At 43.8% G+C, this 14,785-nt stretch overlaps 8 non-coding genes across 8 annotated transcripts; all 8 read right to left on the bottom strand.

The window, feature by feature from the left end:
* Positions 1-3,057: 3,057 nt before the first annotated feature.
* On the bottom strand, positions 3,058-3,128 carry trnag-gcc (transfer RNA glycine (anticodon GCC)). Its single transcript has one exon. It is a non-coding gene; the product is annotated as a tRNA-Gly (tRNA).
* A 743-nt stretch (positions 3,129-3,871) lies between these two features.
* trnag-gcc (transfer RNA glycine (anticodon GCC)) lies at positions 3,872-3,942 on the bottom strand. The gene has a single exon. It is a non-coding gene; the product is annotated as a tRNA-Gly (tRNA).
* Positions 3,943-4,685: 743 nt separating this feature from the next.
* Positions 4,686-4,756, bottom strand: trnag-gcc (transfer RNA glycine (anticodon GCC)). Its single transcript has one exon. It is a non-coding gene; the product is annotated as a tRNA-Gly (tRNA).
* A 2,208-nt stretch (positions 4,757-6,964) lies between these two features.
* trnag-gcc (transfer RNA glycine (anticodon GCC)) lies at positions 6,965-7,035 on the bottom strand. The gene has a single exon. It is a non-coding gene; the product is annotated as a tRNA-Gly (tRNA).
* A 743-nt stretch (positions 7,036-7,778) lies between these two features.
* trnag-gcc (transfer RNA glycine (anticodon GCC)) lies at positions 7,779-7,849 on the bottom strand. Its single transcript has one exon. It is a non-coding gene; the product is annotated as a tRNA-Gly (tRNA).
* A 2,208-nt stretch (positions 7,850-10,057) lies between these two features.
* On the bottom strand, positions 10,058-10,128 carry trnag-gcc (transfer RNA glycine (anticodon GCC)). Its single transcript has one exon. It is a non-coding gene; the product is annotated as a tRNA-Gly (tRNA).
* A 1,557-nt stretch (positions 10,129-11,685) lies between these two features.
* trnag-gcc (transfer RNA glycine (anticodon GCC)) lies at positions 11,686-11,756 on the bottom strand. The gene has a single exon. It is a non-coding gene; the product is annotated as a tRNA-Gly (tRNA).
* A 743-nt stretch (positions 11,757-12,499) lies between these two features.
* On the bottom strand, positions 12,500-12,570 carry trnag-gcc (transfer RNA glycine (anticodon GCC)). Its single transcript has one exon. It is a non-coding gene; the product is annotated as a tRNA-Gly (tRNA).
* Between the last annotated feature and the right edge of the window lie 2,215 nt (positions 12,571-14,785).

Below are 14,785 nucleotides of genomic sequence, written 5' to 3'. Positions count from 1 at the left end.
GGGGAATTGAACCCCGGTCTCCCGCGTGACAGGCGGGGATACTCACCACTATACTAACGAGGAGCAGGTGGGTTGGTTCTTTGAAAAAATGTGGAGCATTGGATACTATCCCTAAATTTGGAGAGTTGGGTGTTAACCCTTCCAACAAAAACATCTGTAGAGACTGAATGGTTAGAGCTAGAGACTACTATGACACATCTATGGAAAGCTGAGACCCTCATGGACACGTACATGTAGTCGATTTTGCTCTATACCGCTCACAAGCCACATAATAGTAGTTAGAAGGAGAGGTGTGTGTGGAAAATCCCAGGACATAGTCACAAAGGCCAAACTCAACACAGTTGTCACTGACTTGTTGGATATTCGCTTCCCATTTAACAACTAAAGCCTTGCACAAAGTAAATCACCTCACACACTGGAAATCTACAATGGATTCACAAAAGTCTACTGAGAATGCATAAATGTCCAAACGGTAAGTGAGCCCAAACTCAGACTTTTCAAGAGTCAGTTGAGAATTCTACCATGACCAGAGATTGCTGTCGACCTGGCAATCTCAAAAGAGATTTCTTCCTCACGGGGTTGCATATTTGTCAAAATGACTTGTTCAAAAGTTCCTGCATTGGCCGGGAATCGAAACCGGGCCTCCCGCGTGGCAGGCGAGAATTCTACCACTGAACAACCAATGCCTTGCAATGCTGAAAAAAACCCCACGGCTAGATATCATATCAAAAATCTTTAATTCTAAGCATATTTCCCGCTTTGTGGGCTCAGTGACATTGTACACCCTAATAAAATCAGTCTTTCCCTCCCCGTCGGGGAATTGAACCCCGGTCTCCCGCGTGACAGGCGGGGATACTCACCACTATACTAACGAGGAGCAGGTGGGTTGGTTCTTTGAAAAAATGTGGAGCATTGGATACTATCCCTAAATTTGGAGAGTTGGGTGTTAACCCTTCCAACAAAAACATCTGTAGAGACTGAATGGTTAGAGCTAGAGACTACTATGACACATCTATGGAAAGCTGAGACCCTCATGGACACGTACATGTAGTCGATTTTGCTCTATACCGCTCACAAGCCACATAATAGTAGTTAGAAGGAGAGGTGTGTGTGGAAAATCCCAGGACATAGTCACAAAGGCCAAACTCAACACAGTTGTCACTGACTTGTTGGATATTCGCTTCCCATTTAACAACTAAAGCCTTGCACAAAGTAAATCACCTCACACACTGGAAATCTACAATGGATTCACAAAAGTCTACTGAGAATGCATAAATGTCCAAACGGTAAGTGAGCCCAAACTCAGACTTTTCAAGAGTCAGTTGAGAATTCTACCATGACCAGAGATTGCTGTCGACCTGGCAATCTCAAAAGAGATTTCTTCCTCACGGGGTTGCATATTTGTCAAAATGACTTGTTCAAAAGTTCCTGCATTGGCCGGGAATCGAAACCGGGCCTCCCGCGTGGCAGGCGAGAATTCTACCACTGAACAACCAATGCCTTGCAATGCTGAAAAAAACCCCACGGCTAGATATCGTATCAAAAATCTTTAATTCTAAGCATATTTCCCGCTTTGTGGGCTCAGTGACATTGTACACCCTAATAAAATCAGTCTTTCCCTCCCCGTCGGGGAATTGAACCCCGGTCTCCCGCGTGACAGGCGGGGATACTCACCACTATACTAACGAGGAGCAGGTGGGTTGGTTCTTTGAAAAAATGTGGAGCATTGGATACTATCCCTAAATTTGGAGAGTTGGGTGTTAACCCTTCCAACAAAAACATCTGTAGAGACTGAATGGTTAGAGCTAGAGACTACTATGACACATCTATGGAAAGCTGAGACCCTCATGGACACGTACATGTAGTCGATTTTGCTCTATACCGCTCACAAGCCACATAATAGTAGTTAGAAGGAGAGGTGTGTGTGGAAAATCCCAGGACATAGTCACAAAGGCCAAACTCAACACAGTTGTCACTGACTTGTTGGATATTCGCTTCCCATTTAACAACTAAAGCCTTGCACAAAGTAAATCACCTCACACACTGGAAATCTACAATGGATTCACAAAAGTCTACTGAGAATGCATAAATGTCCAAACGGTAAGTGAGCCCAAACTCAGACTTTTCAAGAGTCAGTTGAGAATTCTACCATGACCAGAGATTGCTGTCGACCTGGCAATCTCAAAAGAGATTTCTTCCTCACGGGGTTGCATATTTGTCAAAATGACTTGTTCAAAAGTTCCTGCATTGGCCGGGAATCGAAACCGGGCCTCCCGCGTGGCAGGCGAGAATTCTACCACTGAACAACCAATGCCTTGCAATGCTGAAAAAAACCCCACGGCTAGATATCGTATCAAAAATCTTTAATTCTAAGCATATTTCCCGCTTTGTGGGCTCAGTGACATTGTACACCCTAATAAAATCAGTCTTTCCCTCCCCGTCGGGGAATTGAACCCCGGTCTCCCGCGTGACAGGCGGGGATACTCACCACTAAACTAACGAGGAGCAGGTGGGTTGGTTCTTTGAAAAAATGTGGAGCATTGGATACTATCCCTAAATTTGGAGAGTTGGGTGTTAACCCTTCCAACAAAAACATCTGTAGAGACTGAATGGTTAGAGCTAGAGACTACTATGACACATCTATGGAAAGCTGAGACCCTCATGGACACGTACATGTAGTCGATTTTGCTCTATACCGCTCACAAGCCACATAATAGTAGTTAGAAGGAGAGGTGTGTGTGGAAAATCCCAGGACATAGTCACAAAGGCCAAACTCAACACAGTTGTCACTGACTTGTTGGATATTCGCTTCCCATTTAACAACTAAAGCCTTGCACAAAGTAAATCACCTCACACACTGGAAATCTACAATGGATTCACAAAAGTCTACTGAGAATGCATAAATGTCCAAACGGTAAGTGAACCCAAACTCAGACTTTTCAAGAGTCAGTTGAGAATTCTACCATGACCAGAGATTGCTGTCGACCTGGCAATCTCAAAAGAGATTTCTTCCTCACGGGATTGCATACTTGTCAAAATGACTTGTTCAAAAGTTCCTGCATTGGCCGGGAATCGAACCCGGGCCTCCCGCGTGGCAGGCGAGAATTCTACCACTGAACAACCAATGCCTTGCAATGCTGAAAAAAACCCCACGGCTAGATATCGTATCAAAAATCTTTAATTCTAAGCATATTTCCCGCTTTGTGGGCTCAGTGACATTGTACACCCTAATAAAATCAGTCTTTCCCTCCCCGTCGGGGAATTGAACCCCGGTCTCCCGCGTGACAGGCGGGGATACTCACCACTATACTAACAAGGAGCAGGTGGGTTGGTTCTTTGAAAAAATGTGGAGCATTGGATACTATCCCTAAATTTGGAGAGTTGGGTGTTAACCCTTCCAACAAAAACATCTGTAGAGACTGAATGGTTAGAGCTAGAGACTACTATGACACATCTATGGAAAGCTGAGACCCTCACGGACACGTACATGTAGTCGGTTTTGCTCTATACCGCTCACAAGCCACATAATAGTAGTTAGAAGGAGAGGTGTGTGTGGAAAATCCCAGGACATAGTCACAAAGGCCAAACTCAACACAGTTGTCACTGACTTGTTGGATATTCGCTTCCCATTTAACAACTAAAGCCTTGCACAAAGTAAATCACCTCACACACTGGAAATCTACAATGGATTCACAAAAGTCTACTGAGAATGCATAAATGTCCAAACGGTAAGTGAGCCCAAACTCAGACTTTTCAAGAGTCAGTTGAGAATTCTACCATGACCAGAGATTGCTGTCGACCTGGCAATCTCAAAAGAGATTTCTTCCTCACGGGGTTGCATACTTGTCAAAATGACTTGTTCAAAAGTTCCTGCATTGGCCGGGAATCGAACCCGGGCCTCCCGCGTGGCAGGCGAGAATTCTACCACTGAACAACCAATGCCTTGCAATGCTGAAAAAAACCCCACGGCTAGATATCGTATCAAAAATCTTTAATTCTAAGCATATTTCCCGCTTTGTGGGCTCAGTGACATTGTACACCCTAATAAAATCAGTCTTTCCCTCCCCGTCGGGGAATTGAACCCCGGTCTCCCGCGTGACAGGCGGGGATACTCACCACTATACTAACAAGGAGCAGGTGGGTTGGTTCTTTGAAAAAATGTGGAGCATTGGATACTATCCCTAAATTTGGAGAGTTGGGTGTTAACCCTTCCAACAAAAACATCTGTAGAGACTGAATGGTTAGAGCTAGAGACTACTATGACACATCTATGGAAAGCTGAGACCCTCACGGACACGTACATGTAGTCGGTTTTGCTCTATACCGCTCACAAGCCACATAATAGTAGTTAGAAGGAGAGGTGTGTGTGGAAAATCCCAGGACATAGTCACAAAGGCCAAACTCAACACAGTTGTCACTGACTTGTTGGATATTCGCTTCCCATTTAACAACTAAAGCCTTGCACAAAGTAAATCACCTCACACACTGGAAATCTACAATGGATTCACAAAAGTCTACTGAGAATGCATAAATGTCCAAACGGTAAGTGAGCCCAAACTCAGACTTTTCAAGAGTCAGTTGAGAATTCTACCATGACCAGAGATTGCTGTCGACCTGGCAATCTCAAAAGAGATTTCTTCCTCACGGGGTTGCATACTTGTCAAAATGACTTGTTCAAAAGTTCCTGCATTGGCCGGGAATCGAACCCGGGCCTCCCGCGTGGCAGGCGAGAATTCTACCACTGAACAACCAATGCCTTGCAATGCTGAAATAAACCCCACGGCTAGATATCGTATCAAAAATCTTTAATTCTAAGCATATTTCCCGCTTTGTGGGCTCAGTGACATTGTACACCCTAATAAAATCAGTCTTTCCCTCCCCGTCGGGGAATTGAACCCCGGTCTCCCGCGTGACAGGCGGGGATACTCACCACTATACTAACGAGGAGCAGGTGGGTTGGTTCTTTGAAAAAATGTGGAGCATTGGATACTATCCCTAAATTTGGAGAGTTGGGTGTTAACCCTTCCAACAAAAACATCTGTAGAGACTGAATGGTTAGAGCTAGAGACTACTATGACACATCTATGGAAAGCTGAGACCCTCACGGACACGTACATGTAGTCGGTTTTGCTCTATACCGCTCACAAGCCACATAATAGTAGTTAGAAGGAGAGGTGTGTGTGGAAAATCCCAGGACATAGTCACAAAGGCCAAACTCAACACAGTTGTCACTGACTTGTTGGATATTCGCTTCCCATTTAACCTGTTAGGGCTAGGGGGCAGCATTGACACGGCTGGATAAAAAACATACCCGATTTAATCTGGTTACCACTCCTACTCAGTAACTAGAATATGCATATACTTATTACATATGGATAGAAAACACCCTAAATTTTCTAAAACTGTTTGAATGGTGTCTGTGAGTATAACAGAACTCAAATGGCAGGTCAAAACCTGAGAGATTCCTTTACAGGAAGTGGCCTGTCTGACCATTTCTGGAACTTCTTTGCCATCTCTATCATTTACTAAGGATCTCTGCTCTAACGTGACACTTCCCACGTCGTCCATAGGCTCTCATAGCCCGGGAAAAAAGAGAATGTCGTCATTCCAGCCCCAGGCTGAAACACATTATCGCCTTTCTCAAGTGGCCCATCAAGAGACACTAGCTTATGCGCGTGACCCCGACCGCCCCCGCCTTTGGGATTTTTTCCTCTGTTTGCCGAAAAGGAGATTCCCTGTCGGAATTTTACCGCTTTTCTACGAGAAAAATGACGTAAAAATTGATTTTAAACAGCGGTTGACATGCTTCGACGTACGGCAATTGAATACTTTGAATTTTATTGTCAGGAATTGCGCCAAGCGCGCGACACTTCTTTACTATTTCGGATAGTGTCTGGAACGCACGAACAAAACGCCGCTATTCGGATATAACGATGGATTATTTTGGACCAAACCAACATTTGTTATTGAAGTAGACGTCCTGGGTGTGCATTCTGACGAAGACAACAAAAGGTAATGACATTTTTATAATAGTAAATATGATTATGGTGAGTGCTAAACTTGCCGGATGTCTAAATAGCGAGCCCGTGATGCCTGGGCTATATACTTAGAATATTGCAAAATGTGCTTTCACCAAAAAGCTATTTTAAAATCGGACATATCGAGTGCATAGAGGAGGTCTGTATCTATAATTCTTAAAATAATTGTTATGCTTTTTGTGAACGTTTATCGTGAGTAATTTAGTAAAATGTTAGCGAATTCCCCGTAAGTTTGCGGGGGGTATGCTAGTTCTGAACGTCACATGCTAATGTAAAAAGCTGGTTTTTGATATAAATATGAACTTGATTGAACAAAACATGCATGTATTGTATAACATAATGTCCTAGGGTTGTCATCTGATGAAGATCATCAAAGGTGAGTGCTGCATTTAGCTGTCTTCTGGGTTTTGGTGACATTATATGCTGGCTTGAAAAATGGGTGTCTGATTATTTCTGGCTTGGTACTCTGCTGACATAATCTAATGTTTTGCTTTCGTTGTAAAGCCTTTTTGAAATCGGACAGTGTGGTTAGATTAACGAGAGTCTTATCTTTAAATGGCTGTAAAATAGTCATATGTTTGAGAAATTGAAGTAATAGGATTTTGAAGATTTTGAAAATCGCGCCACAGGCTGGCAGTGGATGTTACGTAGGTGGGACGAATTCGTCCCGCCGGTCCCATAGAGGTTAACAACTAAAGCCTTGCACAAAGTAAATCACCTCACACACTGGAAATCTACAATGGATTCACAAAAGTCTACTGAGAATGCATAAATGTCCAAACGGTAAGTGAGCCCAAACTCAGACTTTTCAAGAGTCAGTTGAGAATTCTACCATGACCAGAGATTGCTGTCGACCTGGCAATCTCAAAAGAGATTTCTTCCTCACGGGGTTGCATACTTGTCAAAATGACTTGTTCAAAAGTTCCTGCATTGGCCGGGAATCGAACCCGGGCCTCCCGCGTGGCAGGCGAGAATTCTACCACTGAACAACCAATGCCTTGCAATGCTGAAATAAACCCCACGGCTAGATATCGTATCAAAAATCTTTAATTCTAAGCATATTTCCCGCTTTGTGGGCTCAGTGACATTGTACACCCTAATAAAATCAGTCTTTCCCTCCCCGTCGGGGAATTGAACCCCGGTCTCCCGCGTGACAGGCGGGGATACTCACCACTATACTAACGAGGAGCAGGTGGGTTGGTTCTTTGAAAAAATGTGGAGCATTGGATACTATCCCTAAATTTGGAGAGTTGGGTGTTAACCCTTCCAACAAAAACATCTGTAGAGACTGAATGGTTAGAGCTAGAGACTACTATGACACATCTATGGAAAGCTGAGACCCTCATGGACACGTACATGTAGTCGATTTTGCTCTATACCGCTCACAAGCCACATAATAGTAGTTAGAAGGAGAGGTGTGTGTGGAAAATCCCAGGACATAGTCACAAAGGCCAAACTCAACACAGTTGTCACTGACTTGTTGGATATTCGCTTCCCATTTAACAACTAAAGCCTTGCACAAAGTAAATCACCTCACACACTGGAAATCTACAATGGATTCACAAAAGTCTACTGAGAATGCATAAATGTCCAAACGGTAAGTGAGCCCAAACTCAGACTTTTCAAGAGTCAGTTGAGAATTCTACCATGACCAGAGATTGCTGTCGACCTGGCAATCTCAAAAGAGATTTCTTCCTCACGGGGTTGCATACTTGTCAAAATGACTTGTTCAAAAGTTCCTGCATTGGCCGGGAATCGAACCCGGGCCTCCCGCGTGGCAGGCGAGAATTCTACCACTGAACAACCAATGCCTTGCAATGCTGAAATAAACCCCACGGCTAGATATCGTATCAAAAATCTTTAATTCTAAGCATATTTCCCGCTTTGTGGGCTCAGTGACATTGTACACCCTAATAAAATCAGTCTTTCCCTCCCCGTCGGGGAATTGAACCCCGGTCTCCCGCGTGACAGGCGGGGATACTCACCACTATACTAACGAGGAGCAGGTGGGTTGGTTCTTTGAAAAAATGTGGAGCATTGGATACTATCCCTAAATTTGGAGAGTTGGGTGTTAACCCTTCCAACAAAAACATCTGTAGAGACTGAATGGTTAGAGCTAGAGACTACTATGACACATCTATGGAAAGCTGAGACCCTCACGGACACGTACATGTAGTCGGTTTTGCTCTATACCGCTCACAAGCCACATAATAGTAGTTAGAAGGAGAGGTGTGTGTGGAAAATCCCAGGACATAGTCACAAAGGCCAAACTCAACACAGTTGTCACTGACTTGTTGGATATTCGCTTCCCATTTAACCTGTTAGGGCTAGGGGGCAGCATTGACACGGCTGGATAAAAAACATACCCGATTTAATCTGGTTACCACTCCTACTCAGTAACTAGAATATGCATATACTTATTACATATGGATAGAAAACACCCTAAATTTTCTAAAACTGTTTGAATGGTGTCTGTGAGTATAACAGAACTCAAATGGCAGGTCAAAACCTGAGAGATTCCTTTACAGGAAGTGGCCTGTCTGACCATTTCTGGAACTTCTTTGCCATCTCTATCATTTACTAAGGATCTCTGCTCTAACGTGACACTTCCCACGTCGTCCATAGGCTCTCATAGCCCGGGAAAAAAGAGAATGTCGTCATTCCAGCCCCAGGCTGAAACACATTATCGCCTTTCTCAAGTGGCCCATCAAGAGACACTAGCTTATGCGCGTGACCCCGACCGCCCCCGCCTTTGGGATTTTTTCCTCTGTTTGCCGAAAAGGAGATTCCCTGTCGGAATTTTACCGCTTTTCTACGAGAAAAATGACGTAAAAATTGATTTTAAACAGCGGTTGACATGCTTCGACGTACGGCAATTGAATACTTTGAATTTTATTGTCAGGAATTGCGCCAAGCGCGCGACACTTCTTTACTATTTCGGATAGTGTCTGGAACGCACGAACAAAACGCCGCTATTCGGATATAACGATGGATTATTTTGGACCAAACCAACATTTGTTATTGAAGTAGACGTCCTGGGTGTGCATTCTGACGAAGACAACAAAAGGTAATGACATTTTTATAATAGTAAATATGATTATGGTGAGTGCTAAACTTGCCGGATGTCTAAATAGCGAGCCCGTGATGCCTGGGCTATATACTTAGAATATTGCAAAATGTGCTTTCACCAAAAAGCTATTTTAAAATCGGACATATCGAGTGCATAGAGGAGGTCTGTATCTATAATTCTTAAAATAATTGTTATGCTTTTTGTGAACGTTTATCGTGAGTAATTTAGTAAAATGTTAGCGAATTCCCCGTAAGTTTGCGGGGGGTATGCTAGTTCTGAACGTCACATGCTAATGTAAAAAGCTGGTTTTTGATATAAATATGAACTTGATTGAACAAAACATGCATGTATTGTATAACATAATGTCCTAGGGTTGTCATCTGATGAAGATCATCAAAGGTGAGTGCTGCATTTAGCTGTCTTCTGGGTTTTGGTGACATTATATGCTGGCTTGAAAAATGGGTGTCTGATTATTTCTGGCTTGGTACTCTGCTGACATAATCTAATGTTTTGCTTTCGTTGTAAAGCCTTTTTGAAATCGGACAGTGTGGTTAGATTAACGAGAGTCTTATCTTTAAATGGCTGTAAAATAGTCATATGTTTGAGAAATTGAAGTAATAGGATTTTGAAGATTTTGAAAATCGCGCCACAGGCTGGCAGTGGATGTTACGTAGGTGGGACGAATTCGTCCCGCCGGTCCCATAGAGGTTAACAACTAAAGCCTTGCACAAAGTAAATCACCTCACACACTGGAAATCTACAATGGATTCACAAAAGTCTACTGAGAATGCATAAATGTCCAAACGGTAAGTGAGCCCAAACTCAGACTTTTCAAGAGTCAGTTGAGAATTCTACCATGACCAGAGATTGCTGTCGACCTGGCAATCTCAAAAGAGATTTCTTCCTCACGGGGTTGCATACTTGTCAAAATGACTTGTTCAAAAGTTCCTGCATTGGCCGGGAATCGAACCCGGGCCTCCCGCGTGGCAGGCGAGAATTCTACCACTGAACAACCAATGCCTTGCAATGCTGAAATAAACCCCACGGCTAGATATCGTATCAAAAATCTTTAATTCTAAGCATATTTCCCGCTTTGTGGGCTCAGTGACATTGTACACCCTAATAAAATCAGTCTTTCCCTCCCCGTCGGGGAATTGAACCCCGGTCTCCCGCGTGACAGGCGGGGATACTCACCACTATACTAACGAGGAGCAGGTGGGTTGGTTCTTTGAAAAAATGTGGAGCATTGGATACTATCCCTAAATTTGGAGAGTTGGGTGTTAACCCTTCCAACAAAAACATCTGTAGAGACTGAATGGTTAGAGCTAGAGACTACTATGACACATCTATGGAAAGCTGAGACCCTCATGGACACGTACATGTAGTCGATTTTGCTCTATACCGCTCACAAGCCACATAATAGTAGTTAGAAGGAGAGGTGTGTGTGGAAAATCCCAGGACATAGTCACAAAGGCCAAACTCAACACAGTTGTCACTGACTTGTTGGATATTCGCTTCCCATTTAACAACTAAAGCCTTGCACAAAGTAAATCACCTCACACACTGGAAATCTACAATGGATTCACAAAAGTCTACTGAGAATGCATAAATGTCCAAACGGTAAGTGAGCCCAAACTCAGACTTTTCAAGAGTCAGTTGAGAATTCTACCATGACCAGAGATTGCTGTCGACCTGGCAATCTCAAAAGAGATTTCTTCCTCACGGGGTTGCATACTTGTCAAAATGACTTGTTCAAAAGTTCCTGCATTGGCCGGGAATCGAACCCGGGCCTCCCGCGTGGCAGGGGAGAATTCTACCACTGAACAACCAATGCCTTGCAATGCTGAAATAAGCCCCACGGCTAGATATCGTATCAAAAATCTTTAATTCTAAGCATATTTCCCGCTTTGTGGGCTCAGTGACATTGTACACCCTAATAAAATCAGTCTTTCCCTCCCCGTCGGGGAATTGAACCCCGGTCTCCCGCGTGACAGGCGGGGATACTCACCACTATACTAACAAGGAGCAGGTGGGTTGGTTCTTTGAAAAAATGTGGAGCATTGGATACTATCCCTAAATTTGGAGAGTTGGGTGTTAACCCTTCCAACAAAAACATCTGTAGAGACTGAATGGTTAGAGCTAGAGACTACTATGACACATCTATGGAAAGCTGAGACCCTCATGGACACGTACATGTAGTCGATTTTGCTCTATACCGCTCACAAGCCACATAATAGTAGTTAGAAGGAGAGGTGTGTGTGGAAAATCCCAGGACATAGTCACAAAGGCCAAACTCAACACAGTTGTCACTGACTTGTTGGATATTCGCTTCCCATTTAACAACTAAAGCCTTGCACAAAGTAAATCACCTAACACACTGGAAATCTACAATGGATTCACAAAAGTCTACTGAGAATGCATAAATGTCCAAACGGTAAGTGAACCCAAACTCAGACTTTTCAAGAGTCAGTTGAGAATTCTACCATGACCAGAGATTGCTGTCGACCTGGCAATCTCAAAAGAGATTTCTTCCTCACGGGGTTGCATATTTGTCAAAATGACTTGTTCAAAAGTTCCTGCATTGGCCGGGAATCGAACCCGGGCCTCCCGCGTGGCAGGCGAGAATTCTACCACTGAACAACCAATGCCTTGCAATGCTGAAAAAAACCCCACGGCTAGATATCGTATCAAAAATCTTTAATTCTAAGCATATTTCCCGCTTTGTGGGCTCAGTGACATTGTACACCCTAATAAAATCAGTCTTTCCCTCCCCGTCGGGGAATTGAACCCCAGTCTCCCGCGTGACAGGCGGGGATACTCACCACTATACTAACAAGGAGCAGGTGGGTTGGTTCTTTGAAAAAATGTGGAGCATTGGATACTATCCCTAAATTTGGAGAGTTGGGTGTTAACCCTTCCAACAAAAACATCTGTAGAGACTGAATGGTTAGAGCTAGAGACTACTATGACACATCTATGGAAAGCTGAGACCCTCACGGACACGTACATGTAGTCGGTTTTGCTCTATACCGCTCACAAGCCACATAATAGTAGTTAGAAGGAGAGGTGTGTGTGGAAAATCCCAGGACATAGTCACAAAGGCCAAACTCAACACAGTTGTCACTGACTTGTTGGATATTCGCTTCCCATTTAACAACTAAAGCCTTGCACAAAGTAAATCACCTCACACACTGGAAATCTACAATGGATTCACAAAAGTCTACTGAGAATGCATAAATGTCCAAACGGTAAGTGAGCCCAAACTCAGACTTTTCAAGAGTCAGTTGAGAATTCTACCATGACCAGAGATTGCTGTCGACCTGGCAATCTCAAAAGAGATTTCTTCCTCACGGGGTTGCATACTTGTCAAAATGACTTGTTCAAAAGTTCCTGCATTGGCCGGGAATCGAACCCGGGCCTCCCGCGTGGCAGGCGAGAATTCTACCACTGAACAACCAATGCCTTGCAATGCTGAAATAAACCCCACGGCTAGATATCGTATCAAAAATCTTTAATTCTAAGCATATTTCCCGCTTTGTGGGCTCAGTGACATTGTACACCCTAATAAAATCAGTCTTTCCCTCCCCGTCGGGGAATTGAACCCCGGTCTCCCGCGTGACAGGCGGGGATACTCACCACTATACTAACAAGGAGCAGGTGGGTTGGTTCTTTGAAAAAATGTGGAGCATTGGATACTATCCCTAAATTTGGAGAGTTGGGTGTTAACCCTTCCAACAAAAACATCTGTAGAGACTGAATGGTTAGAGCTAGAGACTACTATGACACATCTATGGAAAGCTGAGACCCTCACGGACACGTACATGTAGTCGGTTTTGCTCTATACCGCTCACAAGCCACATAATAGTAGTTAGAAGGAGAGGTGTGTGTGGAAAATCCCAGGACATAGTCACAAAGGCCAAACTCAACACAGTTGTCACTGACTTGTTGGATATTCGCTTCCCATTTAACAACTAAAGCCTTGCACAAAGTAAATCACCTCACACACTGGAAATCTACAATGGATTCACAAAAGTCTACTGAGAATGCATAAATGTCCAAACGGTAAGTGAGCCCAAACTCAGACTTTTCAAGAGTCAGTTGAGAATTCTACCATGACCAGAGATTGCTGTCGACCTGGCAATCTCAAAAGAGATTTCTTCCTCACGGGGTTGCATACTTGTCAAAATGACTTGTTCAAAAGTTCCTGCATTGGCCGGGAATCGAACCCGGGCCTCCCGCGTGGCAGGCGAGAATTCTACCACTGAACAACCAATGCCTTGCAATGCTGAAATAAACCCCACGGCTAGATATCGTATCAAAAATCTTTAATTCTAAGCATATTTCCCGCTTTGTGGGCTCAGTGACATTGTACACCCTAATAAAATCAGTCTTTCCCTCCCCGTCGGGGAATTGAACCCCGGTCTCCCGCGTGACAGGCGGGGATACTCACCACTATACTAACGAGGAGCAGGTGGGTTGGTTCTTTGAAAAAATGTGGAGCATTGGATACTATCCCTAAATTTGGAGAGTTGGGTGTTAACCCTTCCAACAAAAACATCTGTAGAGACTGAATGGTTAGAGCTAGAGACTACTATGACACATCTATGGAAAGCTGAGACCCTCATGGACACGTACATGTAGTCGATTTTGCTCTATACCGCTCACAAGCCACATAATAGTAGTTAGAAGGAGAGGTGTGTGTGGAAAATCCCAGGACATAGTCACAAAGGCCAAACTCAACACAGTTGTCACTGACTTGTTGGATATTCGCTTCCCATTTAACAACTAAAGCCTTGCACAAAGTAAATCACCTAACACACTGGAAATCTACAATGGATTCACAAAAGTCTACTGAGAATGCATAAATGTCCAAACGGTAAGTGAACCCAAACTCAGACTTTTCAAGAGTCAGTTGAGAATTCTACCATGACCAGAGATTGCTGTCGACCTGGCAATCTCAAAAGAGATTTCTTCCTCACGGGGTTGCATATTTGTCAAAATGACTTGTTCAAAAGTTCCTGCATTGGCCGGGAATCGAAACCGGGCCTCCCGCGTGGCAGGCGAGAATTCTACCACTGAACAACCAATGCCTTGCAATGCTGAAAAAAACCCCACGGCTAGATATCGTATCAAAAATCTTTAATTCTAAGCATATTTCCCGCTTTGTGGGCTCAGTGACATTGTACACCCTAATAAAATCAGTCTTTCCCTCCCCGTCGGGGAATTGAACCCCGGTCTCCCGCGTGACAGGCGGGGATACTCACCACTATACTAACGAGGAGCAGGTGGGTTGGTTCTTTGAAAAAATGTGGAGCATTGGATACTATCCCTAAATTTGGAGAGTTGGGTGTTAACCCTTCCAACAAAAACATCTGTAGAGACTGAATGGTTAGAGCTAGAGACTACTATGACACATCTATGGAAAGCTGAGACCCTCATGGACACGTACATGTAGTCGATTTTGCTCTATACCGCTCACAAGCCACATAATAGTAGTTAGAAGGAGAGGTGTGTGTGGAAAATCCCAGGACATAGTCACAAAGGCCAAACTCAACACAGTTGTCACTGACTTGTTGGATATTCGCTTCCCATTTAACAACTAAAGCCTTGCACAAAGTAAATCACCTCACACACTGGAAATCTACAATGGATTCACAAAAGTCTACTGAGAATGCAT

Source organism: Salmo salar, chromosome 23, assembly GCF_965601325.2.
Source record: "Salmo salar chromosome 23, fSalSal1, whole genome shotgun sequence".
Lineage (NCBI taxonomy): Eukaryota > Metazoa > Chordata > Actinopteri > Salmoniformes > Salmonidae > Salmo > Salmo salar.
The sequence above is the reverse complement of the archived record's forward strand: the minus strand, read 5'-3'. Positions and strand labels throughout refer to the sequence as shown.